Source organism: Bombina bombina, chromosome 3 (assembly GCF_027579735.1).
Source record: "Bombina bombina isolate aBomBom1 chromosome 3, aBomBom1.pri, whole genome shotgun sequence".
NCBI lineage: Eukaryota > Metazoa > Chordata > Amphibia > Anura > Bombinatoridae > Bombina > Bombina bombina.
The window spans coordinates 1,134,770,873-1,134,798,353 of NC_069501.1; positions in this window are offsets into that span (position 1 = coordinate 1,134,770,873).

Consider the following 27,481-nt stretch of genomic DNA (forward strand, 5'->3'; position numbering starts at 1 on the left):
ATATAATTCCCACACTTGTATAATCGAGAGACTTCTGTAAGCATGAAAAGTAGGTTTATTTAAAGGGACAGTAAAGTCATAATTAGACATTTATGTTTTACACAGAGCATACAATTCTAAACAACTTTCCAATTTAATTCTATTATTTAATGTGCTTCCTTCTCTTGTTATCATTTGCTGAAAGGTTTATCTAGGTAAGTTCAGGAGCAGCAAAGAACCTAGGTTCTAGCTGCTGATTGGTGGCTGCATATAGATACTTATTGTCACCCATGTGTTCAGTTAGAAACCAGTAGTGCATTGCTGCTCCTTTAACAAATGATACCAAGAGAACAAAGCAGATTTGATAATAGAAGTAAACTGGAAAGTCATTTTAAATTGTATGTTCTACCTAAATAGCAAAATCAGTTTTGGGGGGTTTCATGTGCTTTAAGTTAAGAACATCTACTAAAAACATTCCCTTTTAGATGCTAAGACAAAAAAACACATTTCTATCATTAATTTAATGTTCTTTTAATAGACTTTAGCCCACTTCCTTTATCAAAAATGTTTAACACTAATGTTTGTGAAGTGATGAAGTTTAAAGTCCAACTTTATGATTTGTTTGGTCAAAGACTATTGCAAGTATAGTAAAGACTTGTGTACATAGACTGCAAGTTGTTAGTGATAGATATGCAGTGACAGTTAACCCTTTCCTGAAACCCACGCATTTCCATAGATCACTAACCAAATAATACTGCTTAAAGGGACAGAAGCACCTTGAGATTGTTGTATAAAATGTTTAGTTATTTGTAATGAAACAACTTGTGCTCTAAGGGTTGTCAGTCTGCCCATTGGTAATAGAATACATTGATGATTGATCCCCACAATTTTCTGCTATTGCCTTATGTTGGATATTTATCTTTTTTCTAGCCATATTTATTATTCTTTTATTGCTATTGCAAAAATGTTTTTATCTATAACTTTAATCCCATAATGTGTTAACATGTCAATAACAGAAATTCTATTTTATTCCACACCTGAACCCTTAACTATGTTGAACTCTGTAATTACTTAGTCATCCATTACAGCAAATCCATCAATCTCATTGTTTTTTCCCCCCCTGCATTAAATAAGTACCCAAAGACTGTTACCTTTTCTTCATTAAAAACAATAGATCCTTCCCCTCGTCATTCCACTAGTAAATCCCTTATACACACCCTTATCCTCTCCCTTCTTGATTACTGCAACTTTTTACTATCTTGGCATTTTGCTTCCTATCTCTCTCCCCTGCAATTTATCTTTAATGCAGGTGCTCATGTCGTGGTCCACTCTACCAAATTAGTCTTATTCTCCTGTTCTAAAATCCTCAATCAATTTCTAAACAAGTCATTTTCAATTATTTTTTCTTCTCTTATATTGTATCTTGATTTTACTTTATCTTACATTGCATGTTCTGCTGAAATATATCTCTTCTGCTCTCCCCAGAGTCAGACAGTTTTCTCACAGTTAAATTCTTTTCAGCTTATTTCCCACACCTCTGGAATATGTTGTCTTTGGGAACCTGCCAAACTGTTCTCTATCACCCATTATGTCTCATCTTAAAGATTGCTTTTTCAAAAAAATTCTTCATACATTTCTTGTGTCAAATTATGTATCTTGAACAATTAATGACTTGCAAACACGCTTACCCAATCAATCACGTATGGCTGCAAGTCTTACGCACTGTTAACTGAATTACATGTTCTTTAGGGTAAAGATTATCTGTTCATTCTGTTCTTTCCCTATTAGAATGCAGTTATAGTCTTGTATTTATATTCACTGTTAAGCACTGTGCATATGGTCAGGGTTATACAAATAAAAATACATAAGTATAAATTATGAATTTTAAATCAGCACCCACAAGAGGGTTGCTTACATTTTTTAAACGGTAATAATGTAACATGTTTTATTGTTTATATAAAACTGTAAATAGAATTATTTTGTTTAAAGTGATGGTAAACTTTAAATAATCAAATGCCATAAATGTAATTTTTGCCATTAAACAAGTATTTGTGTACCTTTTTGTGTTTAATCCATCTGTGAGAGGGTTAAATTAGTTATGTAATGCTTCTAGTGCAATGTTATGCCGGCCCACATGAATGAACTCATTTTTTTTTTTTAAGGACAAATCCAGTGAACATCCAATCAACATGTGTGTCATTTGACAATCTTGAAGTCCAGCCCCTTTAAAGCTCTTAGAAAGCCTATGTAGAAAGTGAACGGGAGTGCTCTATACATCACAGCCCAGCCAAAAGAGGAAAATAATAATAATGTGGTTTTTTACTTGCAAACTAATATATTTTTCATTGCAACATTCTTATAGTCTGAAGTTTACTATCACTTTAAAGGGACATAAAACCCAATTTTTTACTCTCCTGTAACTCTCTTTTGGTACGTGAATATTTACATCGAGCAAATGATTTTAGTTTGTTAATTTAGTCCTACATCTGTTGTACTGTTATCCAATGTGTTATTTCTAATGTTCATTTAATTGCCATGTGATGTTCAATCCTTATCAATACTTGCTATTATTCTAAAATGTATAGCTGTCTTATTCCATAGTTTTAACCTCCCCCAAATTTTATTGTCTGTTTACTTAACATCTCACCCTGACCAGACCAGAATCTAACTTTCCAATTGGCCTTTCCAATTGTCTTTGATTAGCAATCAACTAAATTTAGTGGACTCAGCTGACTGCCCTCCCTGCATATATTTCACACCAGTCTGGGATGTGCATTGCACAGGGGTGCATTGCATGGGCAGTGTACATTGTAACAATAGCATATGTTCACATTTTCAAAGTGAACATTTTATAAGTGATTCACTAGCAATATAGCAATAGAATTATACAAGAATTGAACAAGGATTGGGCAAGGGGCTAGACACAAGGCAAGTACTTTTGTAAAATAATGTTTGATATACCTTACTGTTTTCAAATGCAATTGCTAATGTAATACTGTGTCTTATGTGTTTAACTGGTTCCCTCTTTTGTAAAAATGCCTAATATCTTCTTATTCCTTTTTGCTGCCTTTTGTCTCTATAACAAACTACATTACTCATTTACTCCTTCTCCCTCTCCACCTGCACTGTTTATTAGCCCATCTCTCTTAAACTCACATTACTTTTGTACTCATGAACTTTACCAATTCCTAAACACTCTCTCTCCCCCCTGCACCTTGTCTCAAAAGCAGTCTCACTACTGCAAATCTGTATCTCATCTTATATCACTCTCCCTCTTGCTTCTACTAACTGCTGGCGACATCTCCCCTAATCCTGGTCCCCAACAACTGCCTAGCCGTGCACATCCATGTGTACCATCCCACAGACTCAAAAAACAAAACTCTGACAACCTTACTCACATTCATCTTGCATCAAAAGCCACTTCCCCTTTCACTTGTGCACTTTGGAACTCTCGCTCTGTTTGCAACAAACTCACTTCTTTACATGACCTCTTTATCTCCCGCTCCCTCAACCTTCTGGCCCTAACAGAAACCTGGCTCTCTCCCCTAGACACAGCATCCACTGCTGCTCTGTCACATGGGGGTCTCCACTTCAGCCACACTCCTAGGTCTGGTAATAGACAAGGAGGTGGTGTTGGTATTTTACTTTCCTCTCATTGCACCTTTCAACAAATACACCCCATCTCTTCCCTCACATTTTCTTCATTCGAAACCCACATGATTCGCTTATTCTCTCCTCTTTCTATACGTGTCGCAGTCATATACCGTCCTCCTGGCTCCTCAACTCAATTTCTAGATCACTTGGCTGCATGGCTACCTTATTTCCTTTCCTCAGACACCCCTTCCCTCATTCTTGGTGACTTCAACATCCCTCTTGACAATCCCACTGCCTCCTCTGCAAAACAACTTCTGCAACTCACTTCCTCTTTTGGTTTGTCACAATGGACTGATTCTCCCACTCACAAAGATGGTCACTCCCTTGACCTGATCTTTAGCTATCGATGCACCCTCTCAAACTTCACAAACTCCCCCTTTCCTCTTTCTGACCACCATCTCCTTACTTGCAACATATCATCCCTCCCTACAACTCTCCCTCCTTCTGCTCCTCACACCAAACTTCACAGAAGAATTACGTCATTAGATCAACATCAGCTTTCTAATTCCATCAAACCTCTCCTCTCATCCTTCTCCTCCTTTTCATGCCCTGACCAATCTATCTGCCACTATAATTCCACCCTTACATCCGTCCTTGACAATCTCGCCCCTCTTACCATAGCTCGGAAATCAAACACTCATCCTCAGCCCTGGCATACTCCACTGACACGATACCTACGCAGATGTTCCCGTACTGCTGAGCGGCACTGGAGAAAATCTAGGAGTTCAGCTGATTTTCAACACTACAAATTTATCTTGAACTCCTACTACTCTGCCCTTAATTTCCATAAGCAACACTACTTCTCTACTCTTATCTCTAATCTTTCTTCAAACCCAAAACGTTTGTTCTCCACTTTCAATACTCTTCTCCGCCCTCCCCCACCTCCTAATACAACTTCTCTGTCAGCTCAAGACTTTGCCAACCACTTCAATAACAAAATCAACTCCATCAGAAGTGAAATCAGCTCTCAACATAATTCCATTCCCTCACCCCCTCAAATGCTCTCAATCAACCACAACCCACATAACCTTAAACTTAGCTCATTCTCCCCTGTTACTGAGGAAGAAGTTTCGGCACTTATACTGCGCTCTCACCTCACTACCTGTCCCCTTGACCCTATCCCCTCACAGCTACTCCCCTCCCTCTCTGCCACCCTTACCCCTATACTCACACACACTTTCAACCTCTCCTTCAGCACCGGTATATTTCCCTCATCGCTGAAACATGCACTGGTCACACCTATCCTCAAAAAACCTTCCCTTGATCCTACCTCCCCATCCAACTACCGCCCTATTTCCCTCCTCCCTCTTGTATCAAAGCTTCTCGAAAAACTAGCTTATGCACGCCTTTCCCATTTCCTTACAATAAACTCCCTTCTTGACCCATTGCAATCTGGATTTCGTCCCCATCACTCCACAGAAACAGCAATTGTTAAGGTTACCAATGACCTACTTACAGCAAAATCAAAAGGCCACTTCTCTCTGCTTATTCTCCTTGATCTGTCCGCAGCCTTTGACACTGTTGACCACCCTCTCTTGCTTCAAACCCTCCAATCCTTCGGCATATGTGACACAGCCCTCTCGTGGCTCTCTTCCTACCTGTCAAACCGTACCTTTAGTGTTGCCTTCTCTGGGGCCTCCTCTGCCCCGTCACCACTTTCTGTCGGAGTACCGCAAGGCTCTGTTCTCGGTCCCCTTCTCTTCTCAATCTACACGTCATCACTAGGTTCCCTAATAAAGTCCCATGGTTTACAATATCATTTGTATGCCGACGACACCCAAATCTACTTCTCTGCACCAGAACTTTCTCCTTCCTTGCTAACCCGTGTCACTAACTGTCTTTCTCACATCTCCAACTGGATGTCCTCTCACTACCTCAAGCTAAATCTCTCCAAAACTGAGCTCCTTATTTTCCCCCCTTCTTCAAAACTCTCCACCCCCAATCTCTCTATAACTGTCGACAACTCCATCATTACCCCTACCCCGCATGCCCGATGTCTCGGGGTCACATTTGACTCAGATCTTTCTTTCACTCCTCACATTCAGACTTTGGCTAAAGCCTGCCGCTTCCACCTTAAAAACATCTCTAAAATTAGACACTTCCTTACACAAGACACAACTAAGATTTTAATCCACTCTCTCATCCTCTCCCGTCTCGATTACTGCAACTCTGTCCTCTCTGGTCTCCCCACCTACCGCTTAGCTCCTTTACAATCCCTAATGAATGCCTCTGCCAGACTCATCTTCCTTACAAGTCGCTCTTCATCTGCTGCACCTCTCTGCCAATCTCTTCACTGGCTTCCTCTTGCCTCTAGGATCAAACACAAAATTCTCACTCTGACATACAAAGCCCTCAACTGCACTGCTCCCCCCTATATCTCTGATCTTGTCTCCAGATACTCTCCTTCCCGTCCCCTTCGCTCTGCTCAAGACCTCCTACTCTCCTCCTCTCTTGTCACCTCATCACACTCCCGTTTACAGGACTTCTCCAGACTGGCTCCCATCTTGTGGAACTCTCTGCCTCGCTCCACAAGACTCTCTTCTAGTTTTAAAAGCTTCAAGTGCTCCCTAAAGACTCTACTGTTCAGGGATGCATACAACCTACGCTAACCTTACTTTATACCAGTTCGTCTCCTCCATTGCTATCCAGTTATCCCCCCTAGCATGTAAGCTTAAGAGTCCAGCTGTTTGTTGATCACCTTCTCAAGAGCTGACTACAACAGTGCAACTCTTGGCAGGGCCCTCTACCCATTTGATCCCTATAACTGTTTTTTTTTTTTTTTTACTCCGCTTTTGTTAATAGCGCTGCGGAATCTGTTGGCGCTCTACAAATAACCGATAATAATAATAATAATAATTTCATGATTTATAAAAAGCATGCAATTTTAAACAATTTTCTCATTTACTTCTATTATCTAATTTGCTTTATTATCTTGATATCCTTTGCTTAAAAGCATATCTAGATAGGCTTAGTAGCTGCTGATTGGTTGCTGCACATAGATGCCTTGTGTGATTGGCTCACCCATGTGCATTGCTATTTCTTTAACAGAGGAACTCTAAAGAATTAAGCAAATGAGATGATAGAAGTAAATTGGAATGTTGTTTAAAATAGTTTTCTCTATCTGTATCCCAAAAGCAAAACATTGGATTTAATGTCCCTTTAAGTTTGAATTATTTGATTGATTACAGTATGTGATATTGATGTTACTTACAAATTAGAACTTTGTTTTCATAATACTGAACATGCAGTTTACTTATTAATTTATTTGTGCTCTCAGGTTTTCAAAATTCAGTGGAACGTTGTATATTAACCTTCAGGTATGTATATTAAAGGGACACTGAACCCAAATTTTTTCTTTTGTGATTCAGATAGAGCAGGCAATTTTAAGCAACTTTCTAATTTACTCCTATTATCAAATTTTCTTCATTCTCTTGGTATCTTTATTTGAAATGCAAGAATGTAAGTTTAGATGCCGGCCCATTTTTGGTGAACACACTGTGCTGTTCTTGCTGATTGGTGGATAAATTCACCCACCAATAAACAAGTGCTGTCCATGGTCTGAACCAAAAAAATATCTTAGATGCCTTCTTTTTCAAATAAAGAAAGCTAGAGAACGAAGAAAAATTGATAATAGGAGTAAATTAGAAAGTTGCTTAAAATTGCCTGCTCTATCTGAATCACAAAAGAAAAAAAAATTGGGGTCAGTGTCCCTTTAAGCATGGGCTACGTACTGTATATTAAAGGGACATTAAACCCGAAATGTTTCTTTCATTATTCAGATAGAACATACAATTGTAAACAACTTTCAAATTGACTTCTATTATCAATTTTGCTTCCTTGTCTTGGTATCCATTACTGAAGGAGCAGCAATGCACTACTGGGAGCTAGATGAACACATAAGTAAGCTAATGATAAGAGGTATGTTTGTTCAGCCACCAATCAGCAACTAGTTCTTAGGTCTTGAGCCTACCTAGGTATGCTTTTAAACAAAGGATACCAAGAGACCAAACAAGCAAATTTTATAATAGAAGTAATTTGAAAAGTAGTATGTTCTATATGAATCATGAAAGAACAATGTTGGGTTTCATGTGTCTTTAAGCATGTTCAGCCACATCCACAAGGGAGGCAGGCAAAAGAGGCAAATGCACCCAGCAGCTTGTGTCTACAGTCTGATCCTGACGGAGGCCATTAAAAAGTTTACTAAATAGTACTATTTAGACATTGTGAAATGTCAGTTGTATACCTTGTTAGAAGTCAGAAGTCTGACTTGTTAGTTGTTTATAATATATGGGAGGTCTGTACCCCCATCTTACCCTAAAGTAAACCAATAAGAGAGTTTACCATTGGAGAATCTTGTCTTTTAAATCAAGGGTCATGTGATGTGGGGATTGTAATTTGTTAACCAATTATAGACCCATTTTAACCCATTATGCATCATTTTTGCATATGTGACCCTTTTACATAACCCAATACCTGGATGTACCAAGATTAACATGTCCAAGACTGAGCTCCTTCTTATCCCCCCCTCAAGCTCTACGCTGACTTGTGACTTCTCTATCCCTGTTGACAGCATCACCATTTCCCCATCGCCTCAAGTTCGCTGCCTCGAAATTACACTTGACTCAAATCTATCCTTCGCCCCCCATATCCAATCGCTTTCTACATCCTGCCTCAACCATCTACACAACATTTCCAAGATTTAACCTTTTTTGTGCGCTGACATCCCAAAGCAAATAATCCACTCCCTTGTTATTTCCCAACCTGACTACTGCAATAACCTACTTACTGGCCTTCCACTTTCCCGCCTCTCCTCCCTTCAATCCATCCTAAATGCCTCTGCCAGGCTGATCCACCTTTCCCGTCGCTCTTTATCTGCTGCACCTCTCTGTAAGTCCCTTCATTGGCTCCCCATACACAGCAGAATTAAATTAAAAATTCTCACCCTTGCATACAAAGCGCTCACCAACAACACTCCCCTGTACCTATCCTCTCTAATCAACAAGTATACTCCAGCCCGTCCACTAAGGTCCAACAATGACCTGCTCCTTGCATCTGCGACTATTACCTCCTCTCATGCTAGACTGCAGGACTTCTGTCGTGCAGCACCTACCGTCTGGAACACTCTCCCTCATGCTGTCAGGCTTTGCCCTAATCTTTCTTCCTTTAAATGCTCTCTGAAGACTTTTCTGTTCAGAGAAGCCTACCACCCAACTCAATAATATCTCTCTTACCTAACAACATTTCCCTCCTCTAACTCTTGCATTAACATCTTTCTCAATCTTGCAGTCCTCACCTCCTGTTTCTCAACCCCCTACCCTTCTAGATTGTAAGTTCCCATGGGAATAGGCACTCAATTCCTCCTGTCTCTTACAAGTCTTGTATTGTTTTATTTAAATGAATGGTATCCATGGACAGCGCTGCGGAATATGATGGCGCTTCATAAATAAAGTATAATAATAATAATATGACCATCCACCACCCAATGAAAGTACACTATGAGGTCACGTACAAGGTTTTGTATTCACATTTTCTCAGTTAAAGACTAAGATATAATAAGAATCTTCCCAATCAGTGTTGGAGTAATTCACATTTCACATAACTAACACATGAGCTTTATGTGCTACCTTTTCCACTAGCATTTAAATTTACATTTTAATATATATAATAGCATCTGGGTCATTTGTAGCTACCCTCCCCCATTCCTCTCTATTACTTGCTTCCACTCACTTTAGGACATGGCGCTGTCCGGCGTGTGCATTCTCAGTCCAATGGGCACACCTGGTAGTTCACCATTTGGTGCTCTACTCTATTTATAGCCATCTCCTGGGAAGCTTTATTTATTGTTTAAGGAAATGCCAGGGCTACCTTATTTGGTTACGTTATTGCTGACTAATAATGCTGGTTGTATTCATTTGTCTTTATCTTCAGTACCTGTCTTGCTGGCAATTACAATACTTATCTACAAGCCATTGTCCTGCAGTATCTGATTATTTGCATCATTGCTATTTCTAACTCACTGGCTATTACCCTGTTAGTCCTGATCCACTAGCCATTATACTGCTAGTGCTGATCCACTAGCCATTATACTGCTATCACTGACCCACTAGCCATTATACTGCTATCCCTGACCCATTAGCCATTATACTGCTATTCCTTACCCACTAGCCATTATACTGCTATCCCTGACCCACTAGCCATTATACTGCTATCCCTGACCCACTAAACATTATACTACTATCCCTGACTCACTAGCCATTATACTGCTATCCCTGGCCCACTAGCCATTATACTGCTATCCATGACTCACCAGCCATTATACTGCTATCCCTGACCCACTAGCCATTATACTGCTATTCCTTATCCACTAGCCATTATACTGCTTTCATTGGCCCACTAGACATTATACTGCTATTCCTGATACAATATCCATCATACTGCGATTCCTGGCCCACTAGACATTATATTGCTATCCCTGATCCACTATCCATTTTACTTCTATTCCTGACCCACTAGCCAATATACTGCTATCTCTAACCCACAAGCTATTATACTGCTATTCCTGACCCATTAGCCATTATACTGCTATTCCTCACTCACTAGCCATTATACTGCTATTCCTGACTCACTAGCCCTTATACTGCTATCCCTGACTCACTAGCCATTATACTGCTATCCCTGACTCACTAGCCATTATACTGCTTTCATTGGCCCACTAGCGATTTTACAGCTATTCCTGAGACACTAGTCATTATACTGCTATTCCTGATCCACTAGCCATTATACTGCTATTCCTTATCCACTAGCCATTATACTACTATTCCTAACCCACTAGCCATTGTACTGCTATTACTGACCCACTAGCCCCTTTACTGCTATTCCTGACCCACTAGACATTATACTGCTATTCCTTATCCACTAGCCATTGTACTGCTATTCATGACCCACTAGCTATTGTACTGCTATTCCTGACCCACTAGCCATTATACTGCTATTCCTGAACCACTAGCCACTATACTGCTATTCCTTACCCATTAGCCATTATACTGTTATTCCTTACCCACTAGCCATTACACTGCTATTCCTTACCCACTAGCCATTATACTGCTATTCCTTACCCACTAGCCATTACACTGCTATTCCTGACCCACTAGCCACTATTCTGCTATTCCTTACCCATTAGCCATTATACTGTTATTCCTTACCCACTAGCCATTACACTGCTATTCCTTACCCACTAGCCATTATACTGTTATTCCTTACCCACTAGCCATTACACTGCTATTCCTGACCCACTACCACTATACTGCTATTCCTTACCCATTAGCCATTATACTGTTATTCCTTACCCACTAGCCATTATACTGTTATTCCTTACCCACTAGCCATTATACTGCTATTCCTTACCCATTAGCCATTATACTTTTATTCCATACCCACTAGTCATTACACTGCTATTCCTTACCCACTAGCCATTATATTGCTATTCCTTACCCACTAGCCATTATACTGCTATTCCTTACCCATTAGCCATTATACTGTTATTCCTGACCCACTAGCCATTATACTGCTATTCCTGACCCAATATCCATTATACTGCTATTCTTGACCCACTAGCCATTATACTGCTATTCCGTACCCACTATCCATTATACTGCTATTCCTTACCCACTAGCCATTATACTGCTATTCTTGACCCACTAGCCATTATACTGCTATTCCTTACCCATTAGCCATTATACTGCTATTCCTGACCCACTAGCCATTATACTGCTATTCCTGACCCACTAGCCATTATACTGCTATTCCTTGCATGCTGACCATTAGTCCATATTAAACTAGATTTGCCATCCTTTGCTTTACAGCAGGTTCTCTAAAATCAACAATCCTGATTACCACAGGTTACTAATCTAAACTTTTTGTGCAGCATCCGTTTTGCTTAGAAGCTATTTTGAATCAGCTGTCAGTATAAGTAATATTCTATAACCAGTTTTACTCATCTTGTAACCTTTTCCTCCTGATAGTTTTACTGTATAATCCAACTGTCTGCCTTTAGCCTATGTTTGGATTAGACTTTGCTGGACTATGAACTCATATCTATCTCTTGCTACTTCTTAAAGGGACACTGAACCCAAATAGATTTCTTGCATGATTTAGATAGAGTATGCAATTTAAAGTAACTTTCTAATTTACTCCATTTATCAATTTTTCTTCACTCTCTTGCTATCTTTATTTGAAAAAGAAGGCATTTAAGCTTTTTTTTTGGTTCAGAAATCTCTGGACAGCACTTTTTAATTTGCTGATGAAGTTATCCACCAACCAGCAAGAACAACCCAGGTTGCTCACCAAAAATGGGCCGGCATCTAAACTTACATTCTTACATTTTTGCATTTCAAATAAAGATACCAAGAGAATGAAGAAAATTTGAAAATAGGAGTAAATTAGAAAGTTGCTTAAAATGTCATGCTCTATCTGAATCACAAAAGAAAAAAATTGGGTTCATTGTCCCTTTAAGTCCTTTCTCAGGCCTTGTATCTACCTGCTTCTATCTGGACATAACTGCCTATGACTGGAGGAATATAAGGTATGTTTAGTCATATCCAAGGCATAAATCCCATATTTTTTCTTTTTATGTTGTAATGTTGATCTTGACACCGCAGACTGGTAGATCTTTCAGCAATGTCCCAAGAAACTCTATGTCAACCTGGAAGAGTGAGTCCACATGACTGCTGCTAGTTGACTTCTTGAAGTACATCTGCACTAGACATGTGCGATTTGTTACGTTCTGAATTCAAATTCGTACGAATTTGGTCGAGTTCGGAGCTTCGGACCGTTTCGAATATCCGAATGAAATGCTTTCCGAAATCATACTAATCAGAATGCATCTGTTCCGAAATATTTGAATCGTTCAGACGTATTCGTTTTCATTCATATGTGCGTGGTGCAGTTCTATTTTTTAAAATAAATATTATTATTAAATCCAAAGAACCAAAAAATAGTTAGAAAATGAGATATTTAATTATTTATTATCAAATAATTAAAATATGAGTGAGATTGAACAGATAAAATGCATGGTATACTATACTATATATTTAATTTAATAATACACTACTAATCCAAATGCATTTGTTCCGAAATATTCAAATCGTTCGTATATATTCGTTTTCATTCGGATGTGCATGGCGCAGTTTTATTTCTTCAAATAAATATTATTATTAAATCCAAAGAACCACAAAATAGTTAGAAAATGAGATATGATTATGTAATTATTGATTGAACAGATAAAATATTTAGTTCGGTTTTTGGACTAGCATGGTATACTACTAATATAATATATATTATAAATATACTACTGGTACAGAACAATCCGAATCAACGTAACATAATTATTAACGAGTGACAACGAATCGATTCAAATTAATTTGTTTATTAAAATGAGTGTAGTGTCATATTCTTCTACGGTCTTCTTGTCCAATCAGATCATTCCTTTTGTTTTGTGGGTTGGATTACTGTCATAGTGATAGTTTTCTGGTCCAATAATTATATTATTTTAATTTTGTGGGTTGGATTACTGTCACACGCAGTGCAATGTGCTATAGCTTTTCCTCAAGGGTTGTGCTTATCTGTGCTGTGCTGTGCTGTTGTTATGTTAAGCAGAAGGCAGACATTATTCAGACTTGCACAGTGTGCTAGAGATTTACTGGTCTTCGTATTTTTTCTTATTATATTATTATTTTTGGCTGAAATTGTGACTCAAGGGAGAAAGTTTTACAACAGTCAAATATATCTTTCTTTATCTTATAGTTCTTGCATTGATAATTGTTATTTGAACTTCTCACTAGATTACTAGTTAGTTGAATTTTATTATTAATTGTGTATTGTATTGATTGATTGTCTTGGGTGACTTTTTGGGAGTTCTATGTATGAGCTGAGCTGAGCTCACTCCAGTTTTTTTTTTTAAGAGAGTTACTGCTGTGCTGTCTTAAACTTAGATAACAGGCACACAGGTTGGTGAATGATCATAGGATTTTGAACACATCAGCAGAAGACACATTACCCTATATTATTATTATTTATTCTTTGTGGATAAATATAATTTGATATATTTTTTTGTGTGTGTATGTATACTATTCATCATTGTAGATATCCACACAAAATGTAATTACATTTTTTTGTTTGTTTAAGAGAGTTACTGCTGTGCTGTCTTAAACTTAGATTACAGGCACACTTGTCCTTGAGCATAGGATTTTTGTTTTTTGAACACATCAGCATCAGCAGAAGACACATTATCCAATCTATATTATTGGCTAAATATATTTTTTTTTATTGATTGTGTGTGTGATAGTATCTAGACCCAAAAATTATTATTAATTAAAAAACAATTATTTTTGTTTATAATTGATAATAATTATATAATTCTATAGTAATACTTGCCATTATTTAATTTTTCAATTTTTATTTTTAAATATATATATAATTAGTAGACAACTACCAAATTATTTGTAATGGATAGTCATCCCCCACCTCATGTTCCTCCAAAAAGAAGCAGCAGTGACACAGTAACAAGTGCCACCACATGTGTACCGCTACTGTCTGTGTCAAATCCTTTTACAGAATCCACATCCTCATTGCCAGGCACAGACATTTGTCATCCAGCCTCCACACATGAAACATCATTTAGGTATCACAAGAGATGTGATACTACAAAGGAGAGGCAAATGAAGCAGCAGGAACTGCTGCCCTGTCCTTTTTCTGTGCCTCAGGTAAAGTTAATGGGTTCAAGCAGAGCTAGCAGCAGCAGTAGTCAAAGCACTTGTAGATTCACTAGCAGTAGTACTAGTAGTCATCTGAGCCCACCCTCTAAATTTCAAAGGTCTGTAAGTAAAAATTTAAGTTCACAATCCTCTAGCAGGGTTGATAGGTCCTCCTCTGAGACCAGGAAGCAGTCCGCATTTCGGCGGTGTCTTAATTTTGCGGATCTTACCCCCAAAGTAACATGTAAAATCACTAGTGCCAGTTGTATCACCACCTCCGCTATGTCCAGTTCTAGTACCGTGTTGCCAACTAACATGTTTTACAGTAGAGGCCAGGCAGTACCAACGCAGGCTTTTTACAGTGAACATTCATTTAAAGGGCCACTGTAAGTAAATATTTTCTATGCCTGTTACTAACTAACTACCCCAAATACGCTTTTTATCAATAGCATTTCATTAACATATCTCTACCGTATATCAGAAATCTTGTCTGCAAATTTAATTGTTTTCCAAACCCACTCAGTGGGTATCCTTTGCTCTGTACCAATCCGTTTACAATACCTAGGTTTCAAAATGGCGCTTTAAACACAAAGTTATTGGTTTAAGTATTTTGAACATGCAGTGCTGAAAATAGTGGGCAGGATAACGTGACATCATCGGCGAATAAAATATATAACTTTTAGAACGTTATGAAACTTCGTTTTGGAGAAAATATAGGTCAGTAGATTTTAATTAATGTTTATTAACTTTAATATGTTAGTTGTTTAGCTTAAAAATTATAACAGAAAGTAATCCTTTAAGCATCCCAAACGTGAAGTATTTGAGTATGAGGAAGAAAAAAATTTTCTCATGCGCATACAGCTGCCACCACCACTGCTAATGCCAGTGCCAACATTACTGATAGCCCATCTGCTATTGATATAAGTGAAGAGGGCACCAGTAGTCACCAGGGAGAAGAGGGCTCCCCAACATATGTCGCTAGTGATAAATCCATCTTTACTAACATTGAATATGTCGAATCAGTGTCATCTTATAATTTAGAACCAGATGATCATACTCACTATTCCCCTGCCCATAATTCACCTTATTCTATAGATTTGTATTCCTCTCTGTCTCCAACATCGTCACCACCAGTGTCACCGAGCTCTCCAATAGCTCGTGTTGAGTCTCCCAGCCAGATTGTAGTTAGTGCACCCACCACTACTGGTAGGCCACTAACCTCCTCCATTCCCACCATCCCTTCAATGTTTAGGCCTCCTCCTGTTACGTCACAGAGAGAAGGCCATGATATAACAAAAACAAAAGAAGTTGCTACAGCATGTGCGTCCAAAGAAACTGTCACAAAAGATTCTTCACTGCACAGTGGCAAAGGTATCCGTCGTGCACAAGTGTGGGGGCATTTTGAGGATATTGGTGATGGTCGCCAAGCCGAATGCAAATTGTGTGGTCGGGAAGTCAGCCGGGGTAGAATGTTGGGGCATCTGACCAATTCAGGAATGAACCAACACATTCGCACCCATCACAAGCCAGTGGTGTTAAGGGAAGAAAGTGGTGTCTCTGCTCCAGCCAGCACTACTAGGGGAACTACTAGTAGCAGTGTCAGAGTCACCACCAGTAGGAATCACAAGGGGCAGGGTGATCATGCCTCTTCTGGTGCAGCTGCTCTCAGTGTCAGCCAACATCAAATGAAATCCACCCAGCCCACGATAGAGCAATTTGGTGTATTTCATTCCAGTCGGATGTCAAAACAGCAGGTGTGAAAAATGACACGCCTCATTGCCCAGCTCATAGCAATTGGAGGGGCTCCTTTTAATATGGTGGAAGTTGACCCCTTTAAACAACTTATGGAGGCAGTTGCACCCCATTATAAAGTTCTTGCTCGTACCACATTTAGTAGATCTGTAATTCCCTCTGTTCACTCTGTTTTGAAGGAGGAGTTGGGAAAGGCTGCTGGACAGTCAGTGCACTTCACCACTGACCTATAGACTGCTCCTAGTGGCCAACATGCCTTCCTGTCTTTGACGGCACATTGGTGGCTGCCAAATGTGTCACCAGTTATATCACCAAGGAGGTTGAAGGAGCAACTGACTCGGCGCGTAAAAGAGTGCATCGACATTAGCCCTTGCTACATGCTAGCCACACTTTGTGATCTTAGAGTAAAGGGAAAGATAGCACTCCGTACAAATAGCTTGACCACATGGAGGGACAAATTGATACAGAGGGTGCGTGATAGACAAAAAAAATGTCACCTGTAGAGGCAGATGAAGAGATGCCAGAGTCTGATAGTGATACTCTGTCACCTAAAACCAAAAGCCCTAGCACTGCTGCTCGTCCTCATCCCACCACAGCAGCTACTTTTTGGGCTGATACACTGGGCACATTGGTTGGAGACATTAGAGAGCCCCCGATGAAAGAAAGCAATGCTGCCGACATGTTTAAGCTTTACCTATCTCAACCTCCCCTGCCCCCCAGTACAGATCCCTTGAGATTTTGGGATGAAAAGAGGTTTTTGTGGCCTGTCCTGTCTGTGGTAGCCCAGGAGCTAGTTTCCTGTCCCCCAACCACCGTCCACAGTGAACGTGTATTTTCAATCACAGGAAATACACTTTCACCTCATCGTTCACAGTTGTCCCCCCAGCTCCTGGAGCAGATGACATTTTTAAAAATAAACCTACCAAAGCTGGGTTACCCAGCTCTCAGCTTTGATTCCGATTAAAAATATTGCTATAATCTCCTGCTGACCCACTTATGCAGTGTGCCTGATTGTCATTACTGGAATGGTAATTAAAACCATCCCTGGAAAAATTGAAGACCAGCCCTATTTTCCAGAGGCGTAACTAGAAACCACAGGGCCCAGTTGCAAGAATCTAAGAATTGCCCCCCCACCCCCCAAAAAAAAAGTGAATTTGATATATATCTTTTTTTATATATAATTAAAACACAGAAAAAAATGTGAATCAGATTACATGTATGCAAAAGGAGGTACCCTGTGCCCACAGTCTGTGAGATGGTCTGACCCCATATTACTGTATATAGTGACACTGTTTAACCCACCAGTACTGTATATAGTGAGTCAGTGACACTGGCTGGCCTGACCCTACCCGCCCAGTACTTTATACAGTGATCACAGTAGTCTGTGACATGATCCAGCCCCCCGTACTGTATATAGTGGTACTGTATAGTGACACTGTTTACCCCCGCCCCCCCATGCTGTAGTAGCCACATCTGTAATTTGCTGGTTTCACAAACCTACACACACACACATACATGCATAAATACACACACAGTCACATACATACATACATACACACATACACACACACACATAAACACCAATGGGTAAAACAGAAACACTAACCCCTGTATTCAGAGACACTAGTGAAGCATCATGTCACACTCACATGATATCAGTGCAGGCAATTGCGACCCTCTGCACCCACTGTAGTTTTGCCTCTGCTATTTTCCGTTCACTCAGTATAATGCACACATTCAATTTTTCTCAAAGCTGATATTACTGGGATACTCCTTCCCCCCAATATTTTGTTTCAGAATTATAGTATATTATTTTGTAATTAAATGTTTTTTCCAGATTCTTGTTATATGCACTGTAAAGCCCAATTACATCCATTAATCACCCCTTGAAATTGTAGCTTTTCTAGCTATAGCTGCTGCAGCTCACCATGAAATTTCCTGGTATCCCGTTATGCCAATCGGCGTTGCTGATTGTCATTACATGACAAATCATCATGGCTCCTAAACCAAAAGATCTCTTATTTTGATGACATTTTGTAGTTAGCTAGAGGACATCAATCAAGTAACTTCTCAAAGTCAATATTTTGTACCCCTCTTTGAGACATAATATATTATTCCCACTACAGCAGGGTATCCAAAAATTTAAAACAAATTTCAAATAATTTAAACTTAAAAGCTAAGGCCCGGGCGGAGCCAGCCCTGAGTCTGAGAGGTCGCATGTTACCACAGCTCCGGCTGTATATTACTAAAAAATATATTTTTGGCCTCTCAGCTCAGTCTATTTAAAACTCACAAGGCACCTATTAGATTACGGAACCTAACTAAGAAACTTGGAGTTTGGGGGACATTGAGGAGTCAAGTTATCCTGTTTGTTTTGACGGTGGAGCTGGGTGAGGCCTTCCAAGAGCAGCCATCTTGTCACTGTGTGAGGAGGACAATTAGCAAAAGCAGTATATGCTGTTTCATTCCCCAGACCATTATGGCATCCGTTTACTACCTCCTAGATGATATCAGGGCTCTCCTGCAGCAGTATCAGCTCCGCTTTACTGAGTCTCTGCAGTCTGCTATGGTCTTACCTAATCCAGAAGCTTTGGAGCAGTTCAGGGGAGAACCGGATGATGTGCTTTCTTGCGGATCAGTGCAATATAATGATGCTCTACAGAGTGAGTTGCCACTTACCACAGAGAAGGCAGGAGACTTATGTTTGGAGTCTGACCCTTATGAGAGACAAATTAGTGTCCAGCAGCCTAATGATCGGAAACAAGCCTCGCTGAGCCCTCAGTACTCGATCCCCAGATTTAGGAATGAAGACAGCATCAGTGCAAAGTCCCTTTCAGCGAACACTGCCTTACTTGAACCTTGCAATTTGGCACAAGGCTTCCCCGGCATTTATTGGGACTCTCTACCCCAGGCTTACAATAACGTTCTGGAGGATAGGCATAGGATAGAAAAGGATGTGCTCCCAGTTCTGTTATGTGGCTGTTTGATTTGCTGTTATACGGGAGAACAAGCTAAATCACATATAACTCTGTTGTGGCTCATGAAGCTGGAAGCCTGGGATGAAGTGAACACTGTAACTTAACAGTTGACACACTGCGGTACCATTTTGTAATAGAGCACTCTAGAGTATAACTGCCGTTTAATTATGTTTTTATAAGCCTGTGAATTTTACTGAGCTAGCAATGCTGCTTTTTGGGCTCTACCCTTCACAAAATATGGCGATATTCATACCTATCGTTATTTGCATATCTGATCTTTATATTATAGCTGAGTTAACTGTAGCATCAAGTAATGGGGTACTAGAGAGATATTAGGATTTGGAGTAAAACATACACTGTTTAATATATTTTCAAGTCATTTGTTATCTGAGACACTTGTATATGTACATTGTACAGTAGAGTAAGGATTTAAAACAAAATATCTTGATAGTAGCTGTAATTACCATTTGTCACCACTAGAGGGGAGTCAAAGCTTAGTTTCAGTTGGATTTTCACTGTAAACTCATGCGATCTTACAACCCAATTCATTATATCGCTATCCTTATGTCCTGTTGGACTCCTTGCCCTGTAACTCTAGTTTTACTACCCTAACCACATTCTACAGGTATTTAAGACTAATTTTCTTTTATTTACCTCTGTGTTAGATTTTTACTGGTTACAAGGTTCTTCATCGCAGTGTAGTATGATGTTTTTCTATTCACAGTTCCTGGCTATCTAGCAGATTTAGGAGTATTCACTGTAAATATTCCTGTATCTTATCCACAATATTGTTATAGTCAGCTCTCCTAATATATAAAGTGTATAGGTTTTGCAGTTACTACTATATGTTGAACTGCCCTTTTCTCACTTAATGTCAACCTGTTTTGTACGAATAATATTCACTAACTCAGGAGTGCACTTTACAATTTTACTTGATGTTTTGTTCTTTACTGAACTAGTGTACACTAATATAAGAGCATAGTTCCATGTGCCTCCATGCACCTTTGCTGTAAACTTGATGTAAAAGTCAAAAAAATGTATTTCATTTTATTCTTTGGGTACACATCTGGGCTAGCACCAATAATCTTCTCTTAACAAATAGAGGTGGGGCTGCCGGCGGCCGAGGCAGCAAGATTCTCTTCCTTATTATATTGACAAGGTGTAGGCCCTAGTCTGTATTTATGAGCTTTGTGAAAAGTTACTGCACATACATAAACCTGGCTTTCAGTTGGTGCTATCATGGTACTCATCGGATATACAGATGTCATTATATGGACCATAATAGATAGGTTTTGCTTATCATATTACTCTTATATAGGTTTTGCTTATCATATTACTCTTACAAGCCCTAATTTCAAGGTAAACTCTTAGCATCAAAATACCCGGCACCACTTAAATCTACCCTTTATTTTGCCCTGCAATAACTTTGTTGTCCCAAAATCTAATGATATATATATATTTACTGACATGGGTTCATCGAACGTAAAAAAAAAAAAAAAAATTTTGTTATTATTTTTTATATATATATATGTTGATTTAGCCTAAACAAGCTTGCTCAAGCATTTGTATTAGTGTATACATTTTTTTTTTCAAGCTTTTAGAATTAAAAAGTTTCACCTTAATCATAATTTTACAATTGTAAACACATATTTACACGTTATACAAAAAGTTTCTGTTGTAAACATTGTCACACATTAGGTACAGTTCGAGGTAAGCCACCAAAACTTTTTTTTATTAGTTAGTGGGAGTATGGGAGACTGTTATCCAAAATTATTGTCTTAATTTTTTATAAATTTTTTTTGAATTTCAACTATGAATAATATTTTTGGGCACTGAGATCAAATATTAGTGCTACAAACAAATATAGATTTAATAATCAGCCTGCTGCTAACATACGCGAAAAAATACAGTTAATCTCTAGAACACAGTGTTGTCATTCTGGAAGTCCGCTCCTCATAAGAAGAAATAAATAAAATAATATTAATGCTTTGCCCAGAGGCACAAACAAGTGAGTGACTTTTAAATGTACCACTTAATCCACATTCCATCATTTATTTCTATTTATTAATAAAATAATCTCTGTTTCTTTCTAATTTTTTTAAGAGATTACTATAGAAAAACTGTAGACTTTACTGAGGGAGAAGGAGACAGACCATAAAAAAGAGGATGCTACAAGGAGTTCACGGGTAAGTATTATCAATACATGTGTACTTCAAAATAATTTTTAAAAAGCTGCATGGAGTGCTGCTCATATGTGTCTAAATAAGGTTTTAAACTTTCAATTGAAACCTCTGTAAAATAATAAGTATCAGAGCTAGTAATTTCATCATCATTAGATAATTACAAATATAAACTGAAGATTCAAAAGGCAAAAATACATATGGTAGATCCATGTGTATAAGGGTTATCAATATAAGTTATAATTGAGTAGGTTAAACATTTTGAAGATTCAGATTTTGAACTTTGCAGTAGGTAGGCTGCGTGGACAGTCAGACAGTAACTCTCTTTGAAACATATCATTAAATGAGCAACGGTTTCCAATAAAGGTGAAGATATATATGTAAGTCCATATGTAAACCTCATGTGGCAGAATGGTTACAGGTACATTTATTGTTCATGCTAATTGTTATTATGATACACTATTATTGCCATTCATCATAGGTTCTATAAAGAGCATATAGTATGCTATACATGCACCCATATGTTGTTACGGTTGGATAATCCAGGTTTTTACACTATAAACAATAGCACTGAATTAGACCTTAAAGGAAATATAGTGTATCTGATTCATATTCATGAAATCTAACTTTTGGATTTAGTGATAGTATCCCTTTAATGTTGATTAATTTAGCGACAGATTCATTAATGAACCTAACCAATCTGAATTTTTTTGTTTGTTTGTTTTAAAACATATGTATTGCAGAAGGACACACAATTCATTTTCCAACATGCATTTGAAATTTTGAAGATGACAGAAGATATTTCAATAAAATCGACCGTCAAGAAAGCTTTACATTGACTATGTAAGTAGATGCATATAGATATAAATATACCTCAAAGACAAAGTGGACATTTAAATTGTGCAAATTAAATGACACACATGGATTAAGAAAATCTACACTTGATTACAAATATTAGAAAATCCAAATTACATTTATGTATATTGTGTGTATATATAAATATATATATTAATAATATATATATATATATATATATATATATATATTATATAATAACTCACAAATATTTAACAACAAAACAATGTAGGTGCATTTTCAAATCTAAGTTAATAGCACTGTTCTCAAAACATGAGGTACATATAGAGGGTGGGAGGGAGACATAAAAATAACTATTATATTAAACTTCAATCTATGTGTCATGTGAACATTGTGTTGATGTTGTAGATAAATAGCGTCCAAAATGGATTCATGCATGTGATCCATTGCCTGGCGCTGTTCTTTGTTGACACGGGATAATGCCCTGTCTATGTGTCGATGTAAATCCTTTCTCATATTTTCAACAGCTTTTGTCAAATTTTTGGTCACTAGTAAATTTTTAAGAAGTAACTCCTCCGTCCGGCTATACCGATTTTGTGTTTCCTGTTCTGTTGGCTTGTCTTGTTCCGGTTGAGGTGGTTGATTCTGCGCTGTCTGCCCATACTGCTCATCCAAATGGGGGCATAATGTTTGCTTGATGGTTGGACAACGCCCACAGTTGATGATGATGAGAATCATGTTTGATCAATATTTACTCCATCACTTTCTTCTACAGTAATGACTGGTGAATGCAGTTCACTGGTATGGCTTCCCCCTACAGACATGCCTCGTAGTTCTGAAATAGATGAAACAGTGATCAAATGTTATTATTTTGTTGTATGCAAATCAATGTATTTGTGGACATGTTGTACAGACATAGAAAGACTCTCCCTAAAAGTTTTCTTTCATAATATCTAAGAAAAAGACAGCGATAGACTATCCACAGACTTTTATTATACATTATTCGCTCAAATATATATTTAATATCCAGGATGGACATGTTTCAGTTCGCTGTCAAATCTAATTAAAATTTATAATCAATTTACATATTTTTTTTAGAAATATTGCATAATAAATCATTTGTAGCTGATGTTTTTTGCTATAGTAAAGGCTTTTTTAAATAAAATGTACAGATAATTATTGCCTGTCCTGTTTGTTTATATTTTCAGTTTGTTATAACTTATGTGGAGGAGTAGTGGACATTTCTCGACTTCCAGAGGCTGCTACTGGTGGGATCCAAGTTGCTGTTAAAGATAGTATAAAATCAGCCCAAGCCAAGGTATACTAAATTATACATAATAAGTTTGTGTGAAGACATCAATATTTATTTTGAATGCAAAAATTAAAAAAAAAAAAAAAAAAGGTAATGCATAGCATATTGTCCTTCAATCAGACAGGTTCATTTTTCATCCAGATTTTTTTTTACATCAGTTCCATTTCAAGGATTAACACAGCACTCAAATATGTATGAAATATCAACCTATGGGATTGTACTATATCATTTTACTTATTTTTACCGCCAAAAAAAATCATTTCCACTATTTTTTTATGTATTGGTTTTATTTTGTATGACAATTTGTATCAATTGATTGATTTGAGTCTTATTTTTAATAGTTTGAAAATGTTGTACATCATTATGTTTAGATTCCATAAATAGTGGGCTCCATGTACTAAGCAGTCAGCGAGCTACCCGCAACAAATCTCGCGTCAAAACTCGCAAACTGATATGTACAAAGCCGTCAATTATGTTAAAACTCGCATCTTTAAAATTGCGAGCGTACTTATCCGCCAAACCTCGCTACCGCTCCATTTTTCACTGTAATTAGACACATTTGACCACCAACTCGCCAAAAAACGAATGTACTAAAAAATCTATTTGTCTGCTCGCTACAATTTCCGCTCCCACCTCGCTATTTTTGCCTCGCCACCTTTTAGGTGGCGGGCAAGGTACAAAACAATAGGAAAGTCAATCTAGACGCCAGTCTAGACATATATAAAAGGCAGTAATATCAGCATTGTACTTACAGCATAACTGGCGTCTAATTTGTCTCTCATTTCCATGTACATAAATTGCGCCCAATTTGTCGACTGTAATTAAAGAGTAATCTATTTAAATTTGTATTGTTAGTTGTCAATCTTTATAATTATTTTTATATTAATATTTATATATTATCAGATCCAGATGAAGCCATATCCAAATTGTAAATAAATATTACAAAAATAACGCTCTGTTATCACTCTTCAAAAAATTTTGAACAATAATAAAGTTGTTTAGATAAGTTGAACTTTTATAGGAGCAAAATTCTATTCCCGCGACTACTATGATGTTCGTGACACCTTGCATGTCACGTGTTAATAATTGGCCAGACAATTCAACTGAAAGTTAAGTACCATCAGCTTAGTCGCGGCGAGCGAGGCGTCAAATTTATCAACAATCCGCAACTGCTCGCGGCGGGCTAGACTTGTCTATTTATTGGGGGAATATTAGTACATAGCGACAGCGGACACCATTTCGCCCGCGGCGAGTAACGGCGAGTTTATCCGCGTCTACAATGACGGATGAATTGACGGCTTAGTACATGGAGCCCAAAGAGTCTATTCACAAAATAGTAAATAAAGGTCCATAGAAAAACGAGAGAAATGCTAATTCGAGACTAAATTTGCTAAATTAGAAAAAAAAAAAAATTATCAAATAATTTTTGAAATGATGCTGAACAGGCAGCCCATGTATCCTATAATACATGACGTGCTATTTGATCATGTGCATTATTAAATCTTAATTACATCATTTTCATAACCTACTGCTATCACTTCATAAGGGTTTTTTATTCAAAAGCTAATAACTCTATACTCTTTTTCATAATAAACAGTTTTGGAAAAAAATTAATTTATAAAGAAAAAAAAATAATTTCATGAAAAGATGAATAGTGTGCCATACATTTGGCTGAGAATGGTCAGCTGATAGTCTCAACAAGTGGATGGATGGCAGAATCATTATCAGGCTGATGAAAGTCAGTAGATGAAAATCGTGATACAATGGATAATAAACCAAATATTTGACTTTCAATATTTTGAAAGAGCATGAAATGTAAAGCAGCGTTATAAATTTATAGTGCTTTCATAATATTTGTTTGGTTGTTTTCTTATTGTTATTTTATAAATCAAGAATGTAAGCAAGCGCTATGCCGATACGCATGGTTTTGAAGCAAAAAAAATACCCGGGGACCAGGCTTACATTATTGGTTTGTAAAATAAAGATAATAATAGAAGAAAGAAAAATTGAGTTCTAGCAAATTCTAGTATGAAATCATTAAAGAAAAAGGTTGGGTTAATTATATATTTAAGCACAACACTTAATCATGGAAACATGGCAAGATAAAGGTAACAGGGCTAAGGAACTGGGACAGGGTACTATTTTAATGTAATACTCTGGGAGTAAAAATGTAATCTTCAATCCATGTTTTTTTTTTTAAAAAAACCTATGTTTGTATTCCTATTTAGGTACTTACCAGAACTAGGCTGAGACGTGCTTGGGGCTGATCGTCCTGCAGAGTATTTTTGGTGATCTGGAAAATATCAAGGTGAAGAGACAGGTAAGTCTAACATGTGTATTAGTGAACAATAGTTATTAGTGATGAATGATTCATAATTTCAAATAAACCTATACAGGCCAGGTAGTGAAATATATATATAAAATGTTGTCCGCCACCCAAAATAGGCATTTAAATGTGATGGTCGATTTTTGATATTTTAAATCATTGAAGTCACAGAAAAAAGGATGCAAAGGCCACAGCGTCTAAAATTCAGGTATTGGTGAGGTAGGGAAAGGCAAAATAAAGGGCCTTGGGAGGGAAAGAGAAAAAAGGTGACATGAGGAAAAAGGATATAGGGGAACAAAAAAAGAAGCGGCATAGGGGAGTGAGGGAAACACAAAAGAAGGGCCATGGTGAGGGAGAGAGATGATATATATATAAAATAACTATTATTTATATAGGGACTAAAACTTTTGAAGTGCTTTTTCAGTGCTCGCTCTCGTAATTAACCAAATCGGCAGGTGAATAGTTATAGTTGTTAACAAATTTAATGGTACTCATTTGAGCAACATCAGGAGGATGAAGGGCTGAGTTGGCCCTGCTGGGATTTGAACCCAGTGTTTGGATCTTTGAACAGGCTTTTGTAGTCAGTGCATTTTGCCAATTGAGCTATCTCACCAGCCTTATATAAAGAGTGATTTTGTTTCTGTCATATACAACAATGCCAGATGAATTCATCTTCCATCTTTCAAATACACAATTCACATACACAAGAAATGTATGTGGATGATGGAAGTTGAGTTATGACATATGTGTATGTAACTATGTATGCTAGAATGCAACTCCCATCATACATGATCGCTGCCTTACAGATATGAGTCTTTCTTTATTTGTTTAAAAAAAAAATCTGGAATAGTAAATTGTTATATCTAAAGGATAAATCGATTGTCTTGTCTTCCACTTTATTCTCTTGTATTTATTTTTTTTATTTCCACACCCATGCAAAGTAATCAAAGCAATTGTTATTTCATTTCACTCACCAGCTCTCTGTTGCCTGACAGATTCGTCTCTCCTACTTGCGCTACGGACACCTGTGACAAAAGCCTCTGGAAGTAGTTTGTCCCAGAACTCCTTCTCCCAACTGTTGAAACGCATCGTCTTTGATGTGGAGTGCATGATTGACATTTTCCTCTTGACCCTGCAATCATAATACCTAGAAATCAAATAAAAACATTTTTTTGGTTATAAAATTGAAAAAATAAAAAATTAGAAAAATTATAATGACTTTATTTGAAAATAAGGATTTCTTACAGTTTCCATCTGATTCTTAACATCAAAAGAATACCAGCGGAGCTATTGGAAATTACTGACAGTGCCTGACCTGTACCCCGGATTTTTATAGTTTTCAATAGTTATATTATAGAGATGGATAGATTAATAGAAATATATATATATATATATATATATATATATATATATATATATATATATATATATATACAAATTCACAGGTTATAATTGTTTTTCATAATTCAGATAGAGGATATAATTTTCAATAAATTTCGAATTTACTTCTATTTTCTAATTTATTTTATGCTCTTGGTATCATTTATTGAAGGAGCAGCAATGCACTAATGGTTTCTAACAAAACACCTGGGTGAGCCAATCAAAATTGAAATATATGTATATGCAGCCACCAATCAACAGCTAGAAAATAGCTTCTCTGCTGCTCCAAAGCTTGCCTAGAAAAACATTTCAACAAATGATAACAAGAGAAGGAAGATAATTAAATAATATAA